Here is a 27,407-nt window from a genome sequence, read left to right as displayed (position 1 = left end):
TGGCAGATGCCTGCCGGGGTTCTTCCATACATGGATGTAAAAGCAACAAGCAATGACTTTTCACAAGCCCTCCAAAAATTGACGCTTTTTTTGGCAGATGCCTGCCGGGGTTCTTCCATACATGGAAGTAAAAGCAACAAGCAATGACTTTTCACAAGCCCTCCAAAAATTGACCCTTTTTTTTGGCAGATGCCTGCCGGGGTTCTTCCATACATGGATGTAAAAGCAACAAGCAATGGCTTTTCACAAGCCCTCCAAAAATTTACGCTTTTTTTGGCAGATGCCTGCCGGGGTTCTTCCATAGATGGATGTAAAAGCAACAAGCAATGACTTTTCACAAGCCCTCCAAAAATTGACCCTTTTTTTTGGCAGATGCCTGCCGGGGTTCTTCCATACATGGATGTAAAAGCAACAAGCAATGGCTTTTCACAAGCCCTCCAAAAATTGACGCTTTTTTTGGCAGATGCCTGCCGGGGTTCTTCCATACATGGATGTAAAAGCAACAAGCAATGGCTTTTCACAAGCCCTCCAAAAATTGACGCTTTTTTTGGCAGATGCCTGCCGGGGTTCTTCCATACATGGATGTAAAAGCAACAAGCAATGGCTTTTCACAAGCCCTCCAAAAATTGACGCTTTTTTTGGCAGATGCCTGCCGGGGTTCTTCCATACATGGATGTAATAGCAACAAGCAATGACTTTTCACAAGCCCTCCAAAAATTGACCCTTTTTTTTGGCAGATGCCTGCCGGGGTTCTTCCATACATGGATGTAAAAGCAACAAGCAATGGCTTTTCACAAGCCCTCCAAAAATTTACGATTTTTTTTGCAGATGCCTGCCGGGGTTCTTCCATAGATGGATGTAAAAGCAACAAGCAATGGCTTTTCACAAGCCCTCCAAAAATTGACGCTTTTTTTGGCAGATGCCTGCCGGGGTTCTTCCATACATGGATGTAAAAGCAACAAGCAATGACTTTTCACAAGCCCTCCAAAAATTGACCCTTTTTTTTGGCAGATGCCTGCCGGGGTTCTTCCATACATGGATGTAAAAGCAACAAGCAATGACTTTTCACAAGCCCTCCAAAAATTGACGCTTTTTTTGGCAGATGCCTGCCGGGGTTCTTCCATACATGGAAGTAAAAGCAACAAGCAATGACTTTTCACAAGCCCTCCAAAAATTGACCCTTTTTTTTGGCAGATGCCTGCTGGGGTTCTTCCATACATGGATGTAAAAGCAACAAGCAATGGCTTTTCACAAGCCCTCCAAAAATTTACGCTTTTTTTGGCAGATGCCTGCCGGGGTTCTTCCATAGATGGATGTAAAAGCAACAAGCAATGACTTTTCACAAGCCCTCCAAAAATTGACCCTTTTTTTTGGCAGATGCCTGCCGGGGTTCTTCCATACATGGATGTAAAAGCAACAAGCAATGGCTTTTCACAAGCCCTCCAAAAATTGACGCTTTTTTTGGCAGATGCCTGCCGGGGTTCTTCCATACATGGATGTAAAAGCAACAAGCAATGGCTTTTCACAAGCCCTCCAAAAATTGACGCTTTTTTTGGCAGATGCCTGCCGGGGTTCTTCCATACATGGATGTAAAAGCAACAAGCAATGGCTTTTCACAAGCCCTCCAAAAATTGACGCTTTTTTTGGCAGATGCCTGCCGGGGTTCTTCCATACATGGATGTAATAGCAACAAGCAATGACTTTTCACAAGCCCTCCAAAAATTGACCCTTTTTTTTGGCAGATGCCTGCCGGGGTTCTTCCATACATGGATGTAAAAGCAACAAGCAATGGCTTTTCACAAGCCCTCCAAAAATTTACGATTTTTTTTGCAGATGCCTGCCGGGGTTCTTCCATAGATGGATGTAAAAGCAACAAGCAATGGCTTTTCACAAGCCCTCCAAAAATTGACGCTTTTTTTGGCAGATGCCTGCCGGGGTTCTTCCATACATGGATGTAAAAGCAACAAGCAATGACTTTTCACAAGCCCTCCAAAAATTGACCCTTTTTTTTGGCAGATGCCTGCCGGGGTTCTTCCATACATGGATGTAAAAGCAACAAGCAATGGCTTTTCACAAGCCCTCCAAAAATGTACGCTTTTTTTGGCAGATGCCTGCCGGGGTTCTTCCATAGATGGATGTAAAAGCAACAAGCAATGGCTTTTCACAAGCCCTCCAAAAATGTACCCTTTTTTTTTGGCAGATGCCTGCCGGGGTTCTTCCATACATGGATGTAAAAGCAACAAGCAATGGCTTTTCACAAGCCCTCCAAAAATTGACCCTTTTTTTTGGCAGATGCCTGCCGGGGTTCTTCCATACATGGATGTAAAAGCAACAAGCAATGGCTTTTCACAAGCCCTCCAAAAATTGACGCTTTTTTTGGCAGATGCCTGCCGGGGTTCTTCCATACATGGATGTAAAAGCAACAAGCAATGGCTTTTCACAAGCCCTCCAAAAATTTACCCTTTTTTTTGGCAGATGCCTGCCGGGGTTCTTCCATACATGGATGTAAAAGCAACAAGCAATGGCTTTTCACAAGCCCTCCAAAAATTTACGCTTTTTTTGGCAGATGACTGCCGGGGTTCTTCCATACATGGAAGTAAAAGCAACAAGCAATGACTTTTCACAAGCCTTCCAAAAATGGACCCTTTTTATTAGCAGATGCCTGCCGGGGTTCTTCCATACATGGATGTAAAAGCAACAAGCAATGGCTTTTCACAAGCCCTCCAAAAATTTACCCTTTTTTTGGCAGATGCCTGCCGGGGTTCTTCCATACATGGATGTAAAAGCAACAAGCAATGGCTTTTCACAAGCCCTCCAAAAATTGACCCTTTTTATTGGCAGATGCCTGCCGGGGTTCTTCCATAGATGGATGTAAAAGCAACAAGCAATGGCTTTTCACAAGCCCTCCAAAAATGTACCCTTTTTTTTTGGCAGATGCCTGCCGGGGTTCTTCCATACATGGATGTAAAAGCAACAAGCAATGGCTTTTCACAAGCCCTCCAAAAATTGACCCTTTTTTTTGGCAGATGCCTGCCGGGGTTCTTCCATACATGGATGTAAAAGCAACAAGCAATGGCTTTTCACAAGCCCTCCAAAAATTGACGCTTTTTTTGGCAGATGCTTGCCGGGGTTCTTCCATACATGGAAGTAAAAGCAACAAGCAATGACTTTTCACAAGCCCTCCAAAAATTGACCCTTTTTTTTGGCAGATGCCTGCTGGGGTTCTTCCATACATGGATGTAAAAGCAACAAGCAATGGCTTTTCACAAGCCCTCCAAAAATTTACGCTTTTTTTGGCAGATGCCTGCCGGGGTTCTTCCATAGATGGATGTAAAAGCAACAAGCAATGACTTTTCACAAGCCCTCCAAAAATTGACCCTTTTTTTTGGCAGATGCCTGCCGGGGTTCTTCCATACATGGATGTAAAAGCAACAAGCAATGGCTTTTCACAAGCCCTCCAAAAATTGACGCTTTTTTTGGCAGATGCCTGCCGGGGTTCTTCCATAGATGGATGTAAAAGCAACAAGCAATGACTTTTCACAAGCCCTCCAAAAATTGACGCTTTTTTTGGCAGATGCCTGCCGGGGTTCTTCCATACATGGATGTAATAGCAACAAGCAATGACTTTTCACAAGCCCTCCAAAAATTGACCCTTTTTTTTGGCAGATGCCTGCCGGGGTTCTTCCATACATGGATGTAAAAGCAACAAGCAATGGCTTTTCACAAGCCCTCCAAAAATTGACGCTTTTTTTGGCATATGCCTGCCGGGGTTCTTCCATACATGGATGTAAAAGCAACAAGCAATGACTTTTCACAAGCCCTCCAAAAATTGACCCTTTTTTTTGGCAGATGCCTGCCGGGGTTCTTCCATAGATGGATGTAAAAGCAACAAGCAATGACTTTTCACAAGCCTTCCAAAAATTGACCCTTTTTTTTGGCAGATGCCTGCCGGGGTTCTTCCATACATGGATGTAAAAGCAACAAGCAATGGCTTTTCACAAGCCCTCCAAAAATTGACCCTTTTTTTTGGCAGATGCCTGCCGGGGTTCTTCCATACATGGATGTAAAAGCAACAAGCAATGGCTTTTGACAAGCCCTCCAAAAGTTGACCCTTTTTATTGGCAGATGCCTGCCGGGGTTCTTCCATAGATGGATGTAAAAGCAACAAGCAATGACTTTTCACAAGCCCTCCAAAAATTGACCCTTTTTTTTGGCAGATGCCTGCCGGGGTTCTTCCATACATGGATGTAAAAGCAACAAGCAATGACTTTTCACAAGCCTTCCAAAAATGGACCCTTTTTATTAGCAGATGCCTGCCGGGGTTCTTCCATACATGGATGTAAAAGCAACAAGCAATGGCTTTTCACAAGCCCTCCAAAAATTGACCCTTTTTTTTGGCAGATGCCTGCCGGGGTTCTTCCATACATGGATGTAAAAGCAACAAGCAATGGCTTTTGACAAGCCCTCCAAAAGTTGACCCTTTTTATTGGCAGATGCCTGCCGGGGTTCTTCCATAGATGGATGTAAAAGCAACAAGCAAAGGCTTTTCACAAGCCCTCCAAAAATTGACCCTTTTTTTTGGCAGATGCCTGCCGGGGTTCTTCCATAGATGGATGTAAAAGCAACAAGCAATGGCTTTTCACAAGCCCTCCAAAAATTGACCCTTTTTTTTGGCAGATGCCTGCCGGGGTTCTTCCATACATGGATGTAAAAGCAACAAGCAATGGCTTTTCACAAGCCCTCCAAAAATTGACGCTTTTTTTGGCAGATGCCTGCCGGGGTTCTTCCATACATGGATGTAAAAGCAACAAGCAATGGCTTTTCACAAGCCCTCCAAAAATTGACGCTTTTTTTGGCAGATGCCTGCCGGGGTTCTTCCATACATGGATGTAAAAGCAACAAGCAATGGCTTTTCACAAGCCCTCCAAAAATTGACGCTTTTTTTGGCAGATGCCTGCCGGGGTTCTTCCATACATGGATGTAATAGCAACAAGCAATGACTTTTCACAAGCCCTCCAAAAATTGACCCTTTTTTTTGGCAGATGCCTGCCGGGGTTCTTCCATACATGGATGTAAAAGCAACAAGCAATGGCTTTTCACAAGCCCTCCAAAAATTGACGCTTTTTTTGGCAGATGCCTGCCGGGGTTCTTCCATACATGGATGTAAAAGCAACAAGCAATGACTTTTCACAAGTCCTCCAAAAATTGACCCTTTTTTTTGGCAGATGCCTGCCGGGGTTCTTCCATACATGGATGTAAAAGCAACAAGCAATGGCTTTTCACAAGCCCTCCAAAAATGTACGCTTTTTTTGGCAGATGCCTGCCCGGGTTCTTCCATAGATGGATGTAAAAGCAACAAGCAATGGCTTTTCACAAGCCCTCCAAAAATGTACCCTTTTTTTTTGGCAGATGCCTGCCGGGGTTCTTCCATACATGGATGTAAAAGCAACAAGCAATGGCTTTTCACAAGCCCTCCAAAAATTGACCCTTTTTTTTGGCAGATGCCTGCCGGGGTTCTTCCATACATGGATGTAAAAGCAACAAGCAATGGCTTTTCACAAGCCCTCCAAAAATTGACGCTTTTTTTGGCAGATGCCTGCCGGGGTTCTTCCATACATGGATGTAAAAGCAACAAGCAATGGCTTTTCACAAGCCCTCCAAAAATTTACCCTTTTTTTTGGCAGATGCCTGCCGGGGTTCTTCCATACATGGATGTAAAAGCAACAAGCAATGGCTTTTCACAAGCCCTCCAAAAATTGACCCTTTTTATTGGCAGATGCCTGCCGGGGTTCTTCCATAGATGGATGTAAAAGCAACAAGCAATGGCTTTTCACAAGCCCTCCAAAAATTGACGCTTTTTTTGGCAGATGCCTGCCGGGGTTCTTCCATACATGGATGTAAAAGCAACAAGCAATGGCTTTTCACAAGCCCTCCAAAAATTGACCCTTTTTTTTGGCAGATGCCTGCCGGGGTTCTTCCATACATGGATGTAAAAGCAACAAGCAATGGCTTTTCACAAGCCCTCCAAAAATTGACGCTTTTTTTGGCAGATGCTTGCCGGGGTTCTTCCATACATGGAAGTAAAAGCAACAAGCAATGACTTTTCACAAGCCCTCCAAAAATTGACCCTTTTTTTTGGCAGATGCCTGCTGGGGTTCTTCCATACATGGATGTAAAAGCAACAAGCAATGACTTTTCACAAGCCCTCCAAAAATTTACGCTTTTTTTGGCAGATGCCTGCCGGGGTTCTTCCATAGATGGATGTAAAAGCAACAAGCAATGACTTTTCACAAGCCCTCCAAAAATTGACCCTTTTTTTTGGCAGATGCCTGCCGGGGTTCTTCCATACATGGATGTAAAAGCAACAAGCAATGGCTTTTCACAAGCCCTCCAAAAATTTACGCTTTTTTTGGCAGATGCCTGCCGGGGTTCTTCCATACATGGATGTAAAAGCAACAAGCAATGACTTTTCACAAGCCCTCCAAAAATTGACCCTTTTTTTTGGCAGATGCCTGCCGGGGTTCTTCCATACATGGATGTAAAAGCAACAAGCAATGGCTTTTCACAAGCCCTCCAAAAATTGACGCTTTTTTTGGCAGATGCCTGCCGGGGTTCTTCCATACATGGATGTAAAAGCAACAAGCAATGACTTTTCACAAGCCCTCCAAAAATTTACCCTTTTTTTTGTCAGATGCCTGCCGGGGTTCTTCCATACATGGATGTAAAAGCAACAAGCAATGGCTTTTCACAAGCCCTCCAAAAATTGACGCTTTTTTTGGCAGATGCCTGCCGGGGTTCTTCCATAGATGGATGTAAAAGCAACAAGCAATGACTTTTCACAAGCCCTCCAAAAATTGACGCTTTTTTTGGCAGATGCCTGCCGGGGTTCTTCCATACATGGATGTAAAAGCAACAAGCAATGGCTTTTCACAAGCCCTCCAAAAATTGACGCTTTTTTTGGCAGATGCCTGCCGGGGTTCTTCCATACATGGATGTAAAAGCAACAAGCAATGACTTTTCACAAGCCCTCCAAAAATTGACCCTTTTTTTTGGCAGATGCCTGCCGGGGTTCTTCCATACATGGATGTAAAAGCAACAAGCAATGGCTTTTGACAAGCCCTCCAAAAGTTGACCCTTTTTATTGGCAGATGCCTGCCGGGGTTCTTCCATAGATGGATGTAAAAGCAACAAGCAAAGGCTTTTCACAAGCCCTCCAAAAATTGACCCTTTTTTTTGGCAGATGCCTGCCGGGGTTCTTCCATACATGGATGTAAAAGCAACAAGCAATGACTTTTCACAAGCCTTCCAAAAATTGACCCTTTTTTTTGGCAGATGCCTGCCGGGGTTCTTCCATAGATGGATGTAAAAGCAACAAGCAATGACTTTTCACAAGCCTTCCAAAAATTGACCCTTTTTTTTGGCAGATGCCTGCCGGGGTTCTTCCATACATTGATGTAAAAGCAACAAGCAATGGCTTTTCACAAGCCCTCCAAAAATTGACGCTTTTTTTGGCAGATGCCTGCCGGGGTTCTTCCATACATGGATGTAAAAGCAACAAGCAATGACTTTTCACAAGCCCTCCAAAAATTGACCCTTTTTTTTGGCAGATGCCTGCCGGGGTTCTTCCATACATGGATGTAAAAGCAACAAGCAATGACTTTTCACAAGCCCTCCAAAAGTTGACCCTTTTTATTGGCAGATTCCTGCCGGGGTTCTTCCATACATGGATGTAAAAGCAACAAGCAATGGCTTTTCACAAGCCCTCCAAAAATTGACGCTTTTTTTGGCAGATGCTTGCCGGGGTTCTTCCATACATGGAAGTAAAAGCAACAAGCAATGACTTTTCACAAGCCTTCCAAAAATGGACCCTTTTTATTAGCAGATGCCTGCCGGGGTTCTTCCATACATGGATGTAAAAGCAACAAGCAATGACTTTTCACAAGCCCTCCAAAAATTGACCCTTTTTTTTGGCAGATGCTTGCCGGGGTTCTTCCATACATGGATGTAAAAGCAACAAGCAATGGCTTTTCACAAGCCCTCCAAAAATTGACACTTTTTATTGGCAGATGCCTGCCGGGGTTCTTCCATAGATGGATGTAAAAGCAACAAGCAATGGCTTTTCACAAGCCTTCCAAAAATTGACCCTTTTTTTTGGCAGATGCCTGCCGGGGTTCTTCCATAGATGGATGTAAAAGCAACAAGCAATGGCTTTTCACAAGCCCTCCAAAAATGTACGCTTTTTTTTGGCAGATGCCTGCCGGGGTTCTTCCATAGATGGATGTAAAAGCAACAAGCAATGGCTTTTGACAAGCCCTCCAAAAGTTGACCCTTTTTATTGGCAGATGCCTGCCGGGGTTCTTCCATAGATGGATGTAAAAGCAACAAGCAAAGGCTTTTCACAAGCCCTCCAAAAATTGACCCTTTTTTTTGGCAGATGCCTGCCGGGGTTCTTCCATACATGGATGTAAAAGCAACAAGCAATGGCTTTTCACAAGCCCTCCAAAAATTTACGCTTTTTTTGGCAGATGCCTGCCGGGGTTCTTCCATACATGGATGTAAAAGCAACAAGCAATGACTTTTCACAAGCCCTCCAAAAATTGACCCTTTTTTTTGGCAGATGCCTGCCGGGGTTCTTCCATACATGGATGTAAAAGCAACAAGCAATGGCTTTTCACAAGCCCTCCAAAAATTGACGCTTTTTTTGGCAGATGCGTGCCGGGGTTCTTCCATAGATGGATGTAAAAGCAACAAGCAATGACTTTTCACAAGCCCTCCAAAAATTGACCCTTTTTTTTGGCAGATGCCTGCCGGGGTTCTTCCATAGATGGATGTAAAAGCAACAAGCAATGACTTTTCACAAGCCCTCCAAAAATTGACCCTTTTTATTGGCAGATGCCTGCCGGGGTTCTTCCATACATGGATGTAAAAGCAACAAGCAATGACTTTTCACAAGCCTTCCAAAAATTGACCCTTTTTTTTGGCAGATGCCTGCCGGGGTTCTTCCATACATGGATGTAAAAGCAACTAGCAATGACTTTTCACAAGCCCTCCAAAAGTTGACCCTTTTTATTGGCAGATGCCTGCCGGGGTTCTTCCATACATGGATGTAAAAGCAACAAGCAATGGCTTTTGACAAGCCCTCCAAAAATTGACGCTTTTTTTGGCAGATGCTTGCCGGGGTTCTTCCATACATGGAAGTAAAAGCAACAAGCAATGACTTTTCACAAGCCTTCCAAAAATGGACCCTTTTTATTAGCAGATGCCTGCCGGGGTTCTTCCATACATGGATGTAAAAGCAACAAGCAATGGCTTTTCACAAGCCCTCCAAAAATGTACCCTTTTTTTTTGGCAGATGCCTGCCGGGGTTCTTCCATACATGGATGTAAAAGCAACAAGCAATGGCTTTTCACAAGCCCTCCAAAAATTGACCCTTTTTTTTGGCAGATGCCTGCCGGGGTTCTGCCATACATGGATGTAAAAGCAACAAGAAATAACTTTTCACAAGCCCTCCAAAAATTGACCCTTTTTTTTGGCAGATGCCTGCCGGGGTTCTTCCATACATGGATGTAAAAGCAACAAGCAATGACTTTTCACAAGCCCTCCAAAAATGTACGCTTTTTTTGGCAGATGCCTGCCGGGGTTCTTCCATAGATGGATGTAAAAGCAACAAGCAATAACTTTTCACAAGCCCTCCAAAAATGGACCCTTTTTATTGGCAGATGCCTGCCGGGGTTCTTCCATAGATGGATGTAAAAGCAACAAGCAATGACTTTTCACAAGCCCTCCAAAAGTTGACCCTTTTTATTGGCAGATGCCTGCCGGGGTTCTTCCATAGATGGATGTAAAAGCAACAAGCAAAGGCTTTTCACAAGCCCTCCAAAAATTGACCCTTTTTATTGGCAGATGCCTGCCGGGGTTCTTCCATACATGGATGTAAAAGCAACAAGCAATGGCTTTTCACAAGCCCTCCAAAAATTGACGCTTTTTTTGGCAGATGCCTGCCGGGGTTCTTCCATACATGGATGTAAAAGCAACAAGCAATGGCTTTTCACAAGCCCTCCAAAAATTGACGCTTTTTTTGGCAGATGCCTCCCGGGGTTCTTCCATAATGGATGTAAAAGCAACAAGCAATGACTTTTCACAAGCCCTCCAAAAATGGACCCTTTTTATTGGCAGATGCCTGCCGGGTTTCTTCCATAGATGGATGTAAAAGCAACAAGCAATGACTTTTCACAAGCCCTCCAAAAATTGACCCTTTTTATTGGCAGATGCCTGCCGGGGTTCTTCCATACATGGATGTAAAAGCAACAAGCAATGGCTTTTCACAAGCCCTCCAAAAATTGACGCTTTTTTTGGCAGATGCCTGCCGGGGTTCTTCCATAGATGGATGTAAAAGCAACAAGCAAAGGCTTTTCACAAGCCCTCCAAAAATTGACCCTTTTTATTGGCAGATGCCTGCCGGGGTTCTTCCATACATGGATGTAAAAGCAACAAGCAATGGCTTTTCACAAGCCCTCCAAAAGTTTACCCTTTTTATTGGCAGATGCCTGCCGGGGTTCTTCCATAGATGGATGTAAAAGCAACAAGCAATGACTTTTCACAAGCCCTCCAAAAATTGACCCTTTTTATTGGCAGATGCCTGCCGGGGTTCTTCCATACATGGATGTAAAAGCAACAAGCAATGGCTTTTCACAAGCCCTCCAAAAATTGACGCTTTTTTTGGCAGATGCCTGCCGGGGTTCTTCCATAGATGGATGTAAAAGCAACAAGCAAAGGCTTTTCACAAGCCCTCCAAAAATTGACCCTTTTTATTGGCAGATGCCTGCCTGGGTTCTTCCATACATGGATGTAAAAGCAACAAGCAATGGCTTTTCACAAGCCCTCCAAAAATTGACGCTTTTTTTGGCAGATGCCTCCCGGGGTTCTTCCATAATGGATGTAAAAGCAACAAGCAATGACTTTTCACAAGCCCTCCAAAAATTGACCCTTTTTTTTGGCAGATGCCTGCCGGGGTTCTTCCATACATGGATGTAAAAGCAACAAGCAATGGCTTTTCACAAGCCCTCCAAAAATTGACACTTTTTATTGGCAGATGCCTGCCGGGGTTCTTCCATACATGGATGTAAAAGCAACAAGCAATGGCTTTTCACAAGCCCTCCAAAAATTGACGCTTTTTTTGGCAGATGCCTGCCGGGGTTCTTCCATACATGGATGTAAAAGCAACAAGCAATGGCTTTTCACAAGCCCTCCAAAAATGTACGCTTTTTTTGGCAGATGCCTGCCGGGGTTCTTCCATAGATGGATGTAAAAGCAACAAGCAATGACTTTTCACAAGCCCTCCAAAAATTGACCCTTTTTTTGGGCAGATGCCTGCCGGGGTTCTTCCATACATGGATGTAAAAGCAACAAGCAATGGCTTTTCACAAGCCCTCCAAAAATTGACGCTTTTTTTGGCAGATGCCTGCCGGGGTTCTTCCATACATGGATGTAAAAGCAACAAGCAATGGCTTTTCACAAGCCCTCCAAAAATGTACCCTTTTTTTTGGCAGATGCCTGCCGGGGTTCTTCCATACATGGATGTAAAAGCAACAAGCAATGGCTTTTCACAAGCCCTCCAAAAATTGACCCTTTTTTTTGGCAGATGCCTGCCGGGGTTCTTCCAGACATGGAGGTAAAAGCAACAAGCAATGGCTTTTCACAAGCCCTCCAAAAATTGACGCTTTTTTTGACAGATGCCTGCCGGGGTTCTTCCATACATGGATGTAAAAGCAACAAGCAATGGCTTTTCACAAGCCCTCCAAAAATGTACCCTTTTTTTTGGCAGATGCCTGCCGGGGTTCTTCCATACATGGATGTAAAAGCAACAAGCAATGGCTTTTCACAAGCCCTCCAAAAATTGACCCTTTTTTTTGGCAGATGCCTGCCGGGGTTCTTCCATACATGGATGTAAAAGCAACAAGCAATGGCTTTTCACAAGCCCTCCAAAAATTTACGCTTTTCTTGGCAGATGCCTGCCGGGGTTCTTCCATAGATGGATGGAAAAGCAACAAGCAATGACTTTTCACAAGCCCTCCAAAAATTGACCCTTTTTTTTGGCAGATGCCTGCCGGGGTTCTTCCATACATGGATGTAAAAGCAACAAGCAATGGCTTTTGACAAGCCCTCCAAAAGTTGACCCTTTTTATTGGCAGATGCCTTCCGGGGTTCTTCCATACATGGATGTAAAAGCAACAAGCAATGGCTTTTCACAAGCCCTCCAAAAATTGACACTTTTTATTGGCAGATGCCTGCCGGGGTTCTTCCATACATGGATGTAAAAGCAACAAGCAATGGCTTTTCACAAGCCCTCCAAAAATTGACCCTTTTTTTTGGCAGATGCCTGCCGGGGTTCTTCCATACATGGATGTAAAAGCAACAAGCAATGGCTTTTCACAAGCCCTCCAAAAATGTACGCTTTTTTTGGCAGATGCCTGCCGGGGTTCTTCCATAGATGGATGTAAAAGCAACAAGCAATGACTTTTCACAAGCCCTCCAAAAATTGACCCTTTTTTTTGGCAGATGCCTGCCGGGGTTCTTCCATACATGGATGTAAAAGCAACAAGCAATGGCTTTTCACAAGTCCTCCAAAAATTGACGCTTTTTTTGGCAGATGCCTGCCGGGGTTCTTCCATACATAGATGTAAAAGCAACAAGCAATGGCTTTTCACAAGCCCTCCAAAAATGTACCCTTTTTTTTGGCAGATGCCTGCCGGGGTTCTTCCATACATGGATGTAAAAGCAACAAGCAATGGCTTTTCACAAGCCCTCCAAAAATTTACCCTTTTTTTTGGCAGATGCCTGCCGGGGTTCTTCCATACATGGATGTAAAAGCAACAAGCAATGGCTTTTCACAAGCCCTCCAAAAATTTACGCTTTTCTTGGCAGATGCCTGCCGGGGTTCTTCCATAGATGGATGGAAAAGCAACAAGCAATGACTTTTCACAAGCCCTCCAAAAATTTACCCTTTTTTTTGGCAGATGCCTGCCGGGGTTCTTCCATACATGGAGGTAAAAGCAACAAGCAATGGCTTTTCACAAGCCCTCCAAAAATTGACGCTTTTTTTGGCAGATGCCTGCCGGGGTTCTTCCATACATGGATGTAAAAGCAACAAGCAATGGCTTTTCACAAGCCCTCCAAAAATGTACCCTTTTTTTTGGCAGATGCCTGCCGGAGTTCTTCCATACATGGATGTAAAAGCAACAAGCAATGGCTTTTCAAAAGCCCTCCAAAAATTGACCCTTTTTTTTGGCAGATGCCTGCCGGGGTTCTTCCATACATGGATGTAAAAGCAACAAGCAATGGCTTTTCACAAGCCCTCCAAAAATTTACGCTTTTCTTGGCAGATGCCTGCCAGGGTTCTTCCATAGATGGATGTAAAAGCAACAAGCAATGACTTTTCACAAGCCCTCCAAAAATTGACCCTTTTTTTTGGCAGATGCCTGCCGGGGTTCTTCCATACATGGATGTAAAAGCAACAAGCAATGACTTTTCAAAGGCCCTCCAAAAATTGACCCTTTTTTTTGGCAGATGCCTGCCGGGGTTCTTCCATACATGGATGTAAAAGCAACAAGCAATGGCTTTTGACAAGCCCTCCAAAAGTTGACCCTTTTTATTGGCAGATGCCTGCCGGGGTTCTTCCATACATGGATGTAAAAGCAACAAGCAATGGCTTTTTACAAGCCCTCCAAAAATTGACGCTTTTTTTGGCAGATGCCTGCCGGGGTTCTTCCATACATGGATGTAAAAGCAACAAGCAATGACTTTTCACAAGCCCTCCAAAAATTGACCCTTTTTTTTGGCAGATGCCTGCCGGGGTTCTTCCATAGATGGATGTAAAAGCAACAAGCAAAGGCTTTTCACAAGCCCTCCAAAAATTGACCCTTTTTATTGGCAGATGCCTGCCGGGGTTCTTCCATACATGGATGTAAAAGCAACAAGCAATGGCTTTTTACAAGCCCTCCAAAAATTGACGCTTTTTTTGGCAGATGCCTGCCGGGGTTCTTCCATAGATGGATGTAAAAGCAACAAGCAATGGCTTTTCACAAGCCCTCCAAAAATTGACCCTTTTTTTTGGCAGATGCCTGCCGGGGTTCTTCCATACATGGATGTAAAAGCAACAAGCAATGGCTTTTGACAAGCCCTCCAAAAGTTGACCCTTTTTATTGGCAGATGCCTGCCGGGGTTCTTCCATACATGGATGTAAAAGCAACAAGCAATGGCTTTTCACAAGCCCTCCAAAAATTGACCCTTTTTTTTGGCAGATGCCTGCCGGGGTTCTTCCATACATGGATGTAAAAGCAACAAGCAATGGCTTTTCACAAGCCCTCCAAAAATGTACCCTTTTTTTTGGCAGATGCCTGCCGGGGTTCTTCCATACATGGATGTAAAAGCAACAAGCAATGGCTTTTCACAAGCCCTCCAAAAATTTACCCTTTTTTTTGGCAGATGCCTGCCGGGGTTCTTCCATACATGGATGTAAAAGCAACAAGCAGTGGCTTTTCACAAGCCCTCCAAAAATTTACGCTTTTCTTGGCAGATGCCTGCCGGGGTTCTTCCATAGATGGATGGAAAAGCAACAAGCAATGACTTTTCACAAGCCCTCCAAAAATTGACCCTTTTTTTTGGCAGATGCCTGCCGGGGTTCTTCCATACATGGAGGTAAAAGCAACAAGCAATGGCTTTTGACAAGCCCTCCAAAAGTTGACCCTTTTTATTGGCAGATGCCTGCCGGGGTTCTTCCATAGATGGATGTAAAAGCAACAAGCAAAGGCTTTTCACAAGCCATCCAAAAATTGACCCTTTTTATTGGCAGATGCCTGCCGGGGTTCTTCCATACATGGATGTAAAAGCAACAAGCAATGGCTTTTTACAAGCCCTCCAAAAATTGACGCTTTTTTTGGCAGATGCCTGCCGGGGTTCTTCCATAGATGGATGTAAAAGCAACAAGCAATGGCTTTTCACAAGCCCTCCAAAAATTGACCCTTTTTTTTGGCAGATGCCTGCCGGGGTTCTTCCATACATGGATGTAAAAGCAACAAGCAATGGCTTTTGACAAGCCCTCCAAAAGTTGACCCTTTTTATTGGCAGATGCCTGCCGGGGTTCTTCCATACATGGATGTAAAAGCAACAAGCAAAGGCTTTTCACAAGCCCTCCAAAAATTGACCCTTTTTATTGGCAGATGCCTGCCGGGGTTCTTCCAAACATGGATGTAAAAGCAACAAGCAATGGCTTTTCACAAGCCCTCCAAAAATTGACGCTTTTTTTGGCAGATGCCTGCCGGGGTTCTTCCATAGATGGATGTAAAAGCAACAAGCAATGGCTTTTCACAAGCCCTCCAAAAATTGACCCTTTTTTTTGGCAGATGCCTGCCGGGGTTCTTCCATACATGGATGTAAAAGCAACAAGCAATGGCTTTTCACAAGCCCTCCAAAAATTGACCCTTTTTATTGGCAGTTGCCTGCCGGGGTTCGTCCATACATGGATGTAAAAGCAACAAGCAATGGCTTTTCACAAGCCCTCCAAAAATTGACGCTTTTTTTGGCAGATGCCTGCCGGGGTTCTTCCATAATGGATGTAAAAGCAACAAGCAATGACTTTTCACAAGCCCTGCAAAAATTTACGCTTTTCTTGGCAGATGCCTGCCGGGGTTCTTCCATAGATGGATGTAAAAGCAACAAGCAATGACTTTTCACAAGCCCTCCAAAAATGTACCCTTTTTTTTGGCAGATGCCTGTCGGGGTTCTTCCATACATGGATGTAAAAGCAACAAGCAATGGCTTTTCACAAGCCCTCCAAAAATTGACCCTTTTTATTGGCAGATGCCTGCCGGGGTTCTTCCATACATGGATGTAAAAGCAACAAGCAATGGCTTTTCACAAGCCCTCCAAAAATTGACGCTTTTTTTGGCAAATGCCTGCCGGGGTTCTTCCATAGATGGATGTAAAAGCAACAAGCAATGGCTTTTCACAAGCCCTCCAAAAATTGACCCTTTTTTTTGGCAGATGCCTGCCGGGGTTCTTCCATACATGGATGTAAAAGCAACAAGCAATGGCTTTTCACAAGCCCTCCAAAAATTTACGCTTTTCTTGGCAGATGCCTGCCGGGGTTCTTCCATAGATGGATGTAAAAGCAACAAGCAATGACTTTTCACAAGCCCTCCAAAAATGTACCCTTTTTTTTGGCAGATGCCTGCCGGGGTTCTTCCATACATGGATGTAAAAGCAACAAGCAATGGCTTTTCACAAGCCCTCCAAAAATTGACCCTTTTTATTGGCAGATGCCTGCCGGGGTTCTTCCATACATGGATGTAAAAGCAACAAGCAATGGCTTTTCACAAGCCCTCCAAAAATTGACCCTTTTTATTGGCAGATGCCTGCCGGGGTTCTTCCATAGATGGATGTAAAAGCAACAAGCAATGGCTTTTCACAAGCCCTCCAAAAATTGACCCTTTTTTTTGGCAGATGCCTGCCGGGGTTCGTCCATACATGGATGTAAAAGCAACAAGCAATGGCTTTTCACAAGCCCTCCAAAAATTGACGCTTTTTTTGGCAGATGCCTGCCGGGGTTCTTCCATAATGGATGTAAAAGCAACAAGCAATGACTTTTCACAAGCCCTGCAAAAATTTACGCTTTTCTTGGCAGATGCCTGCCGGGGTTCTTCCATAGATGGATGTAAAAGCAACAAGCAATGGCTTTTCACAAGCCCTCCAAAAATTGACCCTTTTTTTTTGGCAGATGCCTGCCGGGGTTCTTCCATACATGGATGTAAAAGCAACAAGCAATGGCTTTTCACAAGCCCTCCAAAAGTTGACCCTTTTTTTGGGCAGATGCCTGCCGGGGTTCTTCCCTACATGGATGTAAAAGCAACAAGCAATGGCTTTTCACAAGCCCTCCAAAAATTGACCCTTTTTATTGGCAGATGCCTGCCGGGGTTCTTCCATACATGGATGTAAAAGCAACAAGCAATGGCTTTTCACAAGCCCTCCAAAAATTGACCCTTTTTTTTTGGCAGATGCCTGCCGGGGTTCTTCCATACATGGATGTAAAAGCAACAAGCAATGGCTTTTCACAAGCCCTCCAAAAATTGACGCTTTTTTTGGCAGATGCCTGCCGGGGTTCTTCCATACATGGATGTAAAAGCAACAAGCAATGGCTTTTCACAAGCCCTCCAAAAATTGACGTTTTTTTTGGCAGATGCCTGCCGGGGTTCTTCCATACATGGATTTAAAAGCAACAAGCAATGACTTTTCACAAGCCCTCCAAAAATTGACCCTTTTTTTTGGCATATGCCTGCCGGGGTTCTTCCATAAATGGATGTAAAAGCAACAAGCAATGACTTTTCACAAGCCCTCCAAAAATTGACCCTTTTTTTTGGCAGATGCCTGCCGGGGTTCTTCCATACATGGATGTAAAAGCAACAAGCAATTGCTTTTCACAAGCCCTCCAAAAATTTACGCTTTTAATTGGCAGATGCCTGCCGGGGTTCTTCCATAGATGGATGTAAAAGCAACAAGCAATGACTTTTCACAAGCCCTCCAAAAATTTACCCTTTTTTTTTGGCAGATGCCTGCCGGGGTTCTTCCATACATGGATGTAAAAGCAACAAGCAATGGCTTTTCACAAGCCCTCCAAAAATTGACCCTTTTTATTGGCAGATGCCTGCCGGGGTTCTTCCATAGATGGATGTAAAAGCAACAAGCAATGACTTTTCACAAGCCCTCCAAAAATTGAACCTTTTTTTTGGCAGATGCCTGCCGGGGTTCTTCCATACATGGATGTAAAAGCAACAAGCAATGGCTTTTGACACACCCTCCAAAAGTTGACCCTTTTTATTGGCAGATGCCTGCCAGGGTTCTTCCATACATGGATGTAAAAGCAACAAGCAATGACTTTTCACAAGCCCTCAAAAAATTTACCCTTTTTTTTGGCAGATGCCTGCCGGGGTTCTTCCATACATGGATGTAAAAGCAACAAGCAATGGCTTTTCACAAGCCCTCCAAAAATTGACGCTTTTTTTGGCAGATGCCTGCCGGGGTTCTTCCATAAATGGATGTAAAAGCAACAAGCAATGACTTTTCACAAGCCCTCCAAAAATTGACCCTTTTTTTTGGCAGATGCCTGCCGGGGTTCTTCCATACATGGATGTAAAAGCAACAAGCAATGGCTTTTCACAAGCCCTCCAAAAATTGACCCTTTTTATTGGCAGATGCCTGCCGGGGTTCTTCCATACATGGATGTAAAAGCAACAAGCAATGGCTTTTCACAAGCCCTCCAAAAATTGACCCTTTTTATTGGCAGATGCCTGCCGGGGTTCTTCCATACATGGATGTAAAAGCAACAAGCAATGGCTTTTCACAAGCCCTCCAAAAATTTACCCTTTTTATTAGCAGATGCCTGCCGGGGTTCTTCCATACATGGATGTAAAAGCAACAAGCAATGGCTTTTCACAAGCCCTCCAAAAATTGACCCTTTTTTTTGGCAGATGCCTGCCGGGGTTCTTCCATACATGGATGTAAAAGCAACAAGCAATGACTTTTCACAAGCCCTCCAAAAATTTACGCTTTTTTTGGCAGATGCCTGCCGGGGTTCTTCCATAGATGGATGTAAAAGCAACAAGCAATGACTTTTCACAAGCCCTCCAAAAATGTACCCTTTTTTTTGGCAGATGCCTGCCGGGGTTCTTCCATACATGGATGTAAAAGCAACAAGCAATGGCTTTTCACAAGCCCTCCAAAAATTGACCCTTTTTTTTGGCAGATGCCTGCCGGGGTTCTTCCATACATGGAAGTAAAAGCAACAAGCAATGACTTTTCACAAGCCCTCCAAAAATTGACCCTTTTTTTTGGCAGATGCCTGCTGGGGTTCTTCCATACATGGATGTAAAAGCAACAAGCAATGGCTTTTCACAAGCCCTCCAAAAATTTACGCTTTTTTTGGCAGATGCCTGCCGGGGTTCTTCCATAGATGGATGTAAAAGCAACAAGCAATGACTTTTCACAAGCCCTCCAAAAATTGACCCTTTTTTTTGGCAGATGCCTGCCGGGGTTCTTCCATACATGGATGTAAAAGCAACAAGCAATGGCTTTTCACAAGCCCTCCAAAAATTTACGCTTTTTTTGGCAGATGCCTGCCGGGGTTCTTCCATACATGGATGTAAAAGCAACAAGCAATGACTTTTCACAAGCCCTCCAAAAATTGACCCTTTTTTTTGGCAGATGCCTGCCGGGGTTCTTCCATACATGGATGTAAAAGCAACAAGCAATGGCTTTTCACAAGCCCTCCAAAAATTGACGCTTTTTTTGGCAGATGCCTGCCGGGGTTCTTCCATAGATGGATGTAAAAGCAACAAGCAATGACTTTTCACAAGCCCTCCAAAAATTGACGCTTTTTTTGGCAGATGCCTGCCGGGGTTCTTCCATACATGGATGTAAAAGCAACAAGCAATGGCTTTTCACAAGCCCTCCAAAAATTGACACTTTTTTTGGCAGATGCCTGCCGGGGTTCTTCCATACATGGATGTAAAAGCAACAAGCAATGACTTTTCACAAGCCCTCCAAAAATTGACCCTTTTTTTTGGCAGATGCCTGCCGGGGTTCTTCCATAGATGGATGTAAAAGCAACAAGCAATGGCTTTTGACAAGCCCTCCAAAAGTTGACCCTTTTTATTGGCAGATGCCTGCCGGGGTTCTTCCATACATGGATGTAAAAGCAACAAACAATGGCTTTTCACAAGCCCTCCAAAAATTGACCCTTTTTTTTGGCAGATGCCTGCCGGGGTTCTTCCATAGATGGATGTAAAAGCAACAAGCAAAGGCTTTTCACAAGCCCTCCAAAAATTGATCCTTTTTTTTGGCAGATGCCTGCCGGGGTTCTTCCATACATGGATGTAAAAGCAACAAGCAATGACTTTTCACAAGCCTTCCAAAAATTGACCCTTTTTTTTGGCAGATGCCTGCCGGGGTTCTTCCATAGATGGATGTAAAAGCAACAAGCAATGACTTTTCACAAGCCTTCCAAAAATTGACCCTTTTTTTTGGCAGATGCCTGCCGGGGTTCTTCCATACATGGATGTAAAAGCAACAAGCAATGACTTTTCACAAGCCCTCCAAAAATTTACGCTTTTTTTGGCAGATGCCTGCCGGGGTTCTTCCATAGATGGATGTAAAAGCAACAAGCAATGACTTTTCACAAGCCCTCCAAAAATGTACCCTTTTTTTTGGCAGATGCCTGCCGGGGTTCTTCCATACATGGATGTAAAAGCAACAAGCAATGGCTTTTCACAAGCCCTCCAAAAATTGACCCTTTTTTTTGGCAGATGCCTGCCGGGGTTCTTCCATACATGGATGTAAAAGCAACAAGCAATGGCTTTTCACAAGCCCTCCAAAAATTTACCCTTTTTTTTTGGCAGATGCCTGCCGGGGTTCTTCCATACATGGATGTAAAAGCAACAAGCAATGACTTTTCACAAGCCCTCCAAAAATTTACGCTTTTTTTGGCAGATGCCTGCCGGGGTTCTTCCATAGATGGATGTAAAAGCAACAAGCAATGACTTTTCACAAGCCCTCCAAAAATGTACCCTTTTTTTTGGCAGATGCCTGCCGGGGTTCTTCCATACATGGATGTAAAAGCAACAAGCAATGGCTTTTCACAAGCCCTCCAAAAATTGACCCTTTTTTTTGGCAGATGCCTGTCGGGGTTCTTCCATACATGGATGTAAAAGCAACAAGCAATGGCTTTTCACAAGCCCTCCAAAAATTGACCCTTTTTATTGGCAGATGCCTGCCGGGGTTCTTCCATACATGGATGTAAAAGCAACAAGCAATGGCTTTTCACAAGCCCTCCAAAAATTGACGCTTTTTTTGGCAAATGCCTGCCGGGGTTCTTCCATAGATGGATGTAAAAGCAACAAGCAATGGCTTTTCACAAGCCCTCCAAAAATTGACCCTTTTTTTTTGGCAGATGCCTGCCGGGGTTCTTCCATACATGGATGTAAAAGCAACAAGCAATGGCTTTTCACAAGCCCTCCAAAAATTTACGCTTTTTTTGGCAGATGCCTGCCGGGGTTCTTCCATAGATGGATGTAAAAGCAACAAGCAATGACTTTTCACAAGCCCTCCAAAAATGTACCCTTTTTTTTGGCAGATGCCTGCCGGGGTTCTTCCATACATGGATGTAAAAGCAACAAGCAATGGCTTTTCACAAGCCCTCCAAAAATTGACCCTTTTTATTGGCAGATGCCTGCCGGGGTTCTTCCATACATGGATGTAAAAGCAACAAGCAATGGCTTTTCACAAGCCCTCCAAAAATTGACCCTTTTTTTTGGCAGATGCCTGCCGGGGTTCGTCCATACATGGATGTAAAAGCAACAAGCAATGGCTTTTCACAAGCCCTCCAAAAATTGACGCTTTTTTTGGCAGATGCCTGCCGGGTTCTTCCATAATGGATGTAAAAGCAACAAGCAATGACTTTTCACAAGCCCTGCAAAAATTTACGCTTTTCTTGGCAGATGCCTGCCGGGGTTCTTCCATAGATGGATGTAAAAGCAACAAGCAATGGGCTTTTCACAAGCCCTCCAAAAATTGACCCTTTTTTTTTGGCAGATGCCTGCCGGGGTTCTTCCATACATGGATGTAAAGCAACAAGCAATGGCTTTTCACAAGCCCTCCAAAAGTTGACCCTTTTTTTGGGCAGATGCCTGCCGGGGTTCTTCCCTACATGGATGTAAAAGCAACAAGCAATGGCTTTTCACAAGCCCTCCAAAAATTGACCCTTTTTATTGGCAGATGCCTGCCGGGGTTCTTCCATACATGGATGTAAAAGCAACAAGCAATGGCTTTTCACAAGCCCTCCAAAAATTGACCCTTTTTTTTTGGCAGATGCCTGCCGGGGTTCTTCCATACATGGATGTAAAAGCAACAAGCAATGGCTTTTCACAAGCCCTCCAAAAATTGACGCTTTTTTTGGCAGATGCCTGCCGGGGTTCTTCCATACATGGATGTAAAAGCAACAAGCAATGGCTTTTCACAAGCCCTCCAAAAATTGACGTTTTTTTTGGCAGATGCCTGCCGGGGTTCTTCCATACATGGATTTAAAAGCAACAAGCAATGACTTTTCACAAGCCCTCCAAAAATTGACCCTTTTTTTTGGCAGATGCCTGCCGGGGTTCTTCCATACATGGATGTAAAAGCAACAAGCAATGGCTTTTCACAAGCCCTCCAAAAATTGACCCTTTTTATTGGCAGATGCCTGCCGGGGTTCTTCCATAGATGGATGTAAAAGCAACAAGCAATGACTTTTCACAAGCCCCCCAAAAACTGAACCTTTTTTTTGGCAGATGCCTGCCGGGGTTCTTCCATAAATGGATGTAAAAGCAACAAGCAATGACTTTTCACAAGCCCTCCAAAAATTGACCCTTTTTTTTGGCAGATGCCTGCCGGGGTTCTTCCATACATGGATGTAAAAGCAACAAGCAATTGCTTTTCACAAGCCCTCCAAAAATTTACGCTTTTAATTGGCAGATGCCTGCCGGGGTTCTTCCATAGATGGATGTAAAAGCAACAAGCAATGACTTTTCACAAGCCCTCCAAAAATTTACCCTTTTTTTTTGGCAGATGCCTGCCGGGGTTCTTCCATACATGGATGTAAAAGCAACAAGCAATGGCTTTTCACAAGCCCTCCAAAAATTGACCCTTTTTATTGGCAGATGCCTGCCGGGGTTCTTCCATAGATGGATGTAAAAGCAACAAGCAATGACTTTTCACAAGCCCTCCAAAAATTGAACCTTTTTTTTGGCAGATGCCTGCCGGGGTTCTTCCATACATGGATGTAAAAGCAACAAGCAATGGCTTTTGACACACCCTCCAAAAGTTGACCCTTTTTATTGGCAGATGCCTGCCAGGGTTCTTCCATACATGGATGTAAAAGCAACAAGCAATGACTTTTCACAAGCCCTCAAAAAATTTACCCTTTTTTTTGGCAGATGCCTGCCGGGGTTCTTCCATACATGGATGTAAAAGCAACAAGCAATGGCTTTTCACAAGCCCTCCAAAAATTGACGCTTTTTTTGGCAGATGCCTGCCGGGGTTCTTCCATAAATGGATGTAAAAGCAACAAGCAATGACTTTTCACAAGCCCTCCAAAAATTGACCCTTTTTTTTGGCAGATACCTGCCGGGGTTCTTCCATACATGGATGTAAAAGCAACAAGCAATGGCTTTTCACAAGCCCTCCAAAAATTGACCCTTTTTATTGGCAGATGCCTGCCGGGGTTCTTCCATACATGGATGTAAAAGCAACAAGCAATGGCTTTTCACAAGCCCTCCAAAAATTGACCCTTTTTATTGGCAGATGCCTGCCGGGGTTCTTCCATACATGGATGTAAAAGCAACAAGCAATGGCTTTTCACAAGCCCTCCAAAAATTTACCCTTTTTATTAGCAGATGCCTGCCGGGGTTCTTCCATACATGGATGTAAAAGCAACAAGCAATGGCTTTTCACAAGCCCTCCAAAAATTGACCCTTTTTTTTGGCAGATGCCTGCCGGGGTTCTTCCATACATGGATGTAAAAGCAACAAGCAATGACTTTTCACAAGCCCTCCAAAAATTTACGCTTTTTTTGGCAGATGCCTGCCGGGGTTCTTCCATACATGGATGTAAAAGCAACAAGCAATGACTTTTCACAAGCCCTCCAAAAATGTACCCTTTTTTTTGGCAGATGCCTGCCGGGGTTCTTCCATACATGGATGTAAAAGCAACAAGCAATGGCTTTTCACAAGCCCTCCAAAAATTGACCCTTTTTTTTGGCAGATGCCTGCCGGGGTTCTTCCATACATGGATGTAAAAGCAACAAGCAATGGCTTTTCACAAGCCCTCCAAAAATTTACCCTTTTTTTTTGGCAGATGCCTGCCGGGGTTCTTCCATACATGGATGTAAAAGCAACAAGCAATGACTTTTCACAAGCCCTCCAAAAATTTACGCTTTTTTTGGCAGATGCCTGCCGGGGTTCTTCCATAGATGGATGTAAAAGCAACAAGCAATGACTTTTCACAAGCCCTCCAAAAATGTACCCTTTTTTTTGGCAGATGCCTGCCGGGGTTCTTCCATACATGGATGTAAAAGCAACAAGCAATGGCTTTTCACAAGCCCTCCAAAAATTGACCCTTTTTTTTGGCAGATGCCTGTCGGGGTTCTTCCATACATGGATGTAAAAGCAACAAGCAATGGCTTTTCACAAGCCCTCCAAAAATTGACCCTTTTTATTGGCAGATGCCTGCCGGGGTTCTTCCATACATGGATGTAAAAGCAACAAGCAATGGCTTTTCACAAGCCCTCCAAAAATTGACGCTTTTTTTGGCAAATGCCTGCCGGGGTTCTTCCATAGATGGATGTAAAAGCAACAAGCAATGGCTTTTCACAAGCCCTCCAAAAATTGACCCTTTTTTTTGGCAGATGCCTGCCGGGGTTCTTCCATACATGGATGTAAAAGCAACAAGCAATGGCTTTTCACAAGCCCTCCAAAAATTTACGCTTTTTTTGGCAGATGCCTGCCGGGGTTCTTCCATAGATGGATGTAAAAGCAACAAGCAATGACTTTTCACAAGCCCTCCAAAAATGTACCCTTTTTTTTGGCAGATGCCTGCCGGGGTTCTTCCATACATGGATGTAAAAGCAACAAGCAATGGCTTTTCACAAGCCCTCCAAAAATTGACCCTTTTTATTGGCAGATGCCTGCCGGGGTTCTTCCATACATGGATGTAAAAGCAACAAGCAATGGCTTTTCACAAGCCCTCCAAAAATTGACCCTTTTTATTGGCAGATGCCTGCCGGGGTTCTTCCATAGATGGATGTAAAAGCAACAAGCAATGGCTTTTCACAAGCCCTCCAAAAATTGACCCTTTTTTTTGGCAGATGCCTGCCGGGGTTCGTCCATACATGGATGTAAAAGCAACAAGCAATGGCTTTTCACAAGCCCTCCAAAAATTGACGCTTTTTTTGGCAGATGCCTGCCGGGGTTCTTCCATAATGGATGTAAAAGCAACAAGCAATGACTTTTCACAAGCCCTGCAAAAATTTACGCTTTTCTTGGCAGATGCCTGCCGGGGTTCTTCCATAGATGGATGTAAAAGCAACAAGCAATGGCTTTTCACAAGCCCTCCAAAAATTGACCCTTTTTTTTTGGCAGATGCCTGCCGGGGTTCTTCCATACATGGATGTAAAAGCAACAAGCAATGGCTTTTCACAAGCCCTCCAAAAGTTGACCCTTTTTTTGGGCAGATGCCTGCCGGGGTTCTTCCCTACATGGATGTAAAAGCAACAAGCAATGGCTTTTCACAAGCCCTCCAAAAATTGACCCTTTTTATTGGCAGATGCCTGCCGGGGTTCTTCCATACATGGATGTAAAAGCAACAAGCAATGGCTTTTCACAAGCCCTCCAAAAATTGACCCTTTTTTTTTGGCAGATGCCTGCCGGGGTTCTTCCATACATGGATGTAAAAGCAACAAGCAATGGCTTTTCACAAGCCCTCCAAAAATTGACGCTTTTTTTGGCAGATGCCTGCCGGGGTTCTTCCATACATGGATGTAAAAGCAACAAGCAATGGCTTTTCACAAGCCCTCCAAAAATTGACGTTTTTTTTGGCAGATGCCTGCCGGGGTTCTTCCATACATGGATTTAAAAGCAACAAGCAATGACTTTTCACAAGCCCTCCAAAAATTGACCCTTTTTTTTGGCAGATGCCTGCCGGGGTTCTTCCATACATGGATGTAAAAGCAACAAGCAATGGCTTTTCACAAGCCCTCCAAAAATTGACCCTTTTTATTGGCAGATGCCTGCCGGGGTTCTTCCATAGATGGATGTAAAAGCAACAAGCAATGACTTTTCACAAGCCCCCCAAAAACTGAACCTTTTTTTTGGCAGATGCCTGCCGGGGTTCTTCCATAAATGGATGTAAAAGCAACAAGCAATGACTTTTCACAAGCCCTCCAAAAATTGACCCTTTTTTTTGGCAGATGCCTGCCGGGGTTCTTCCATACATGGATGTAAAAGCAACAAGCAATTGCTTTTCACAAGCCCTCCAAAAATTTACGCTTTTAATTGGCAGATGCCTGCCGGGGTTCTTCCATAGATGGATGTAAAAGCAACAAGCAATGACTTTTCACAAGCCCTCCAAAAATTTACCCTTTTTTTTTGGCAGATGCCTGCCGGGGTTCTTCCATACATGGATGTAAAAGCAACAAGCAATGGCTTTTCACAAGCCCTCCAAAAATTGACCCTTTTTATTGGCAGATGCCTGCCGGGGTTCTTCCATAGATGGATGTAAAAGCAACAAGCAATGACTTTTCACAAGCCCTCCAAAAATTGAACCTTTTTTTTGGCAGATGCCTGCCGGGGTTCTTCCATACATGGATGTAAAAGCAACAAGCAATGGCTTTTGACACACCCTCCAAAAGTTGACCCTTTTTATTGGCAGATGCCTGCCAGGGTTCTTCCATACATGGATGTAAAAGCAACAAGCAATGACTTTTCACAAGCCCTCAAAAAATTTACCCTTTTTTTTGGCAGATGCCTGCCGGGGTTCTTCCATACATGGATGTAAAAGCAACAAGCAATGGCTTTTCACAAGCCCTCCAAAAATTGACGCTTTTTTTGGCAGATGCCTGCCGGGGTTCTTCCATAAATGGATGTAAAAGCAACAAGCAATGACTTTTCACAAGCCCTCCAAAAATTGACCCTTTTTTTTGGCAGATGCCTGCCGGGGTTCTTCCATACATGGATGTAAAAGCAACAAGCAATGGCTTTTCACAAGCCCTCCAAAAATTGACCCTTTTTATTGGCAGATGCCTGCCGGGGTTCTTCCATACATGGATGTAAAAGCAACAAGCAATGGCTTTTCACAAGCCCTCCAAAAATTGACCCTTTTTATTGGCAGATGCCTGCCGGGGTTCTTCCATACATGGATGTAAAAGCAACAAGCAATGGCTTTTCACAAGCCCTCCAAAAATTTACCCTTTTTATTAGCAGATGCCTGCCGGGGTTCTTCCATACATGGATGTAAAAGCAACAAGCAATGGCTTTTCACAAGCCCTCCAAAAATTGACCCTTTTTTTTGGCAGATGCCTGCCGGGGTTCTTCCATACATGGATGTAAAAGCAACAAGCAATGACTTTTCACAAGCCCTCCAAAAATTTACGCTTTTTTTGGCAGATGCCTGCCGGGGTTCTTCCATAGATGGATGTAAAAGCAACAAGCAATGACTTTTCACAAGCCCTCCAAAAATGTACCCTTTTTTTTGGCAGATGCCTGCCGGGGTTCTTCCATACATGGATGTAAAAGCAACAAGCAATGGCTTTTCACAAGCCCTCCAAAAAT

The sequence above is a fragment of the Rhinoderma darwinii genome, unplaced genomic scaffold (genome assembly GCF_050947455.1).
Source record: "Rhinoderma darwinii isolate aRhiDar2 unplaced genomic scaffold, aRhiDar2.hap1 Scaffold_82, whole genome shotgun sequence".
Lineage (NCBI taxonomy): Eukaryota > Metazoa > Chordata > Amphibia > Anura > Rhinodermatidae > Rhinoderma > Rhinoderma darwinii.
Note: the sequence above shows the minus strand (reverse complement) of the source record.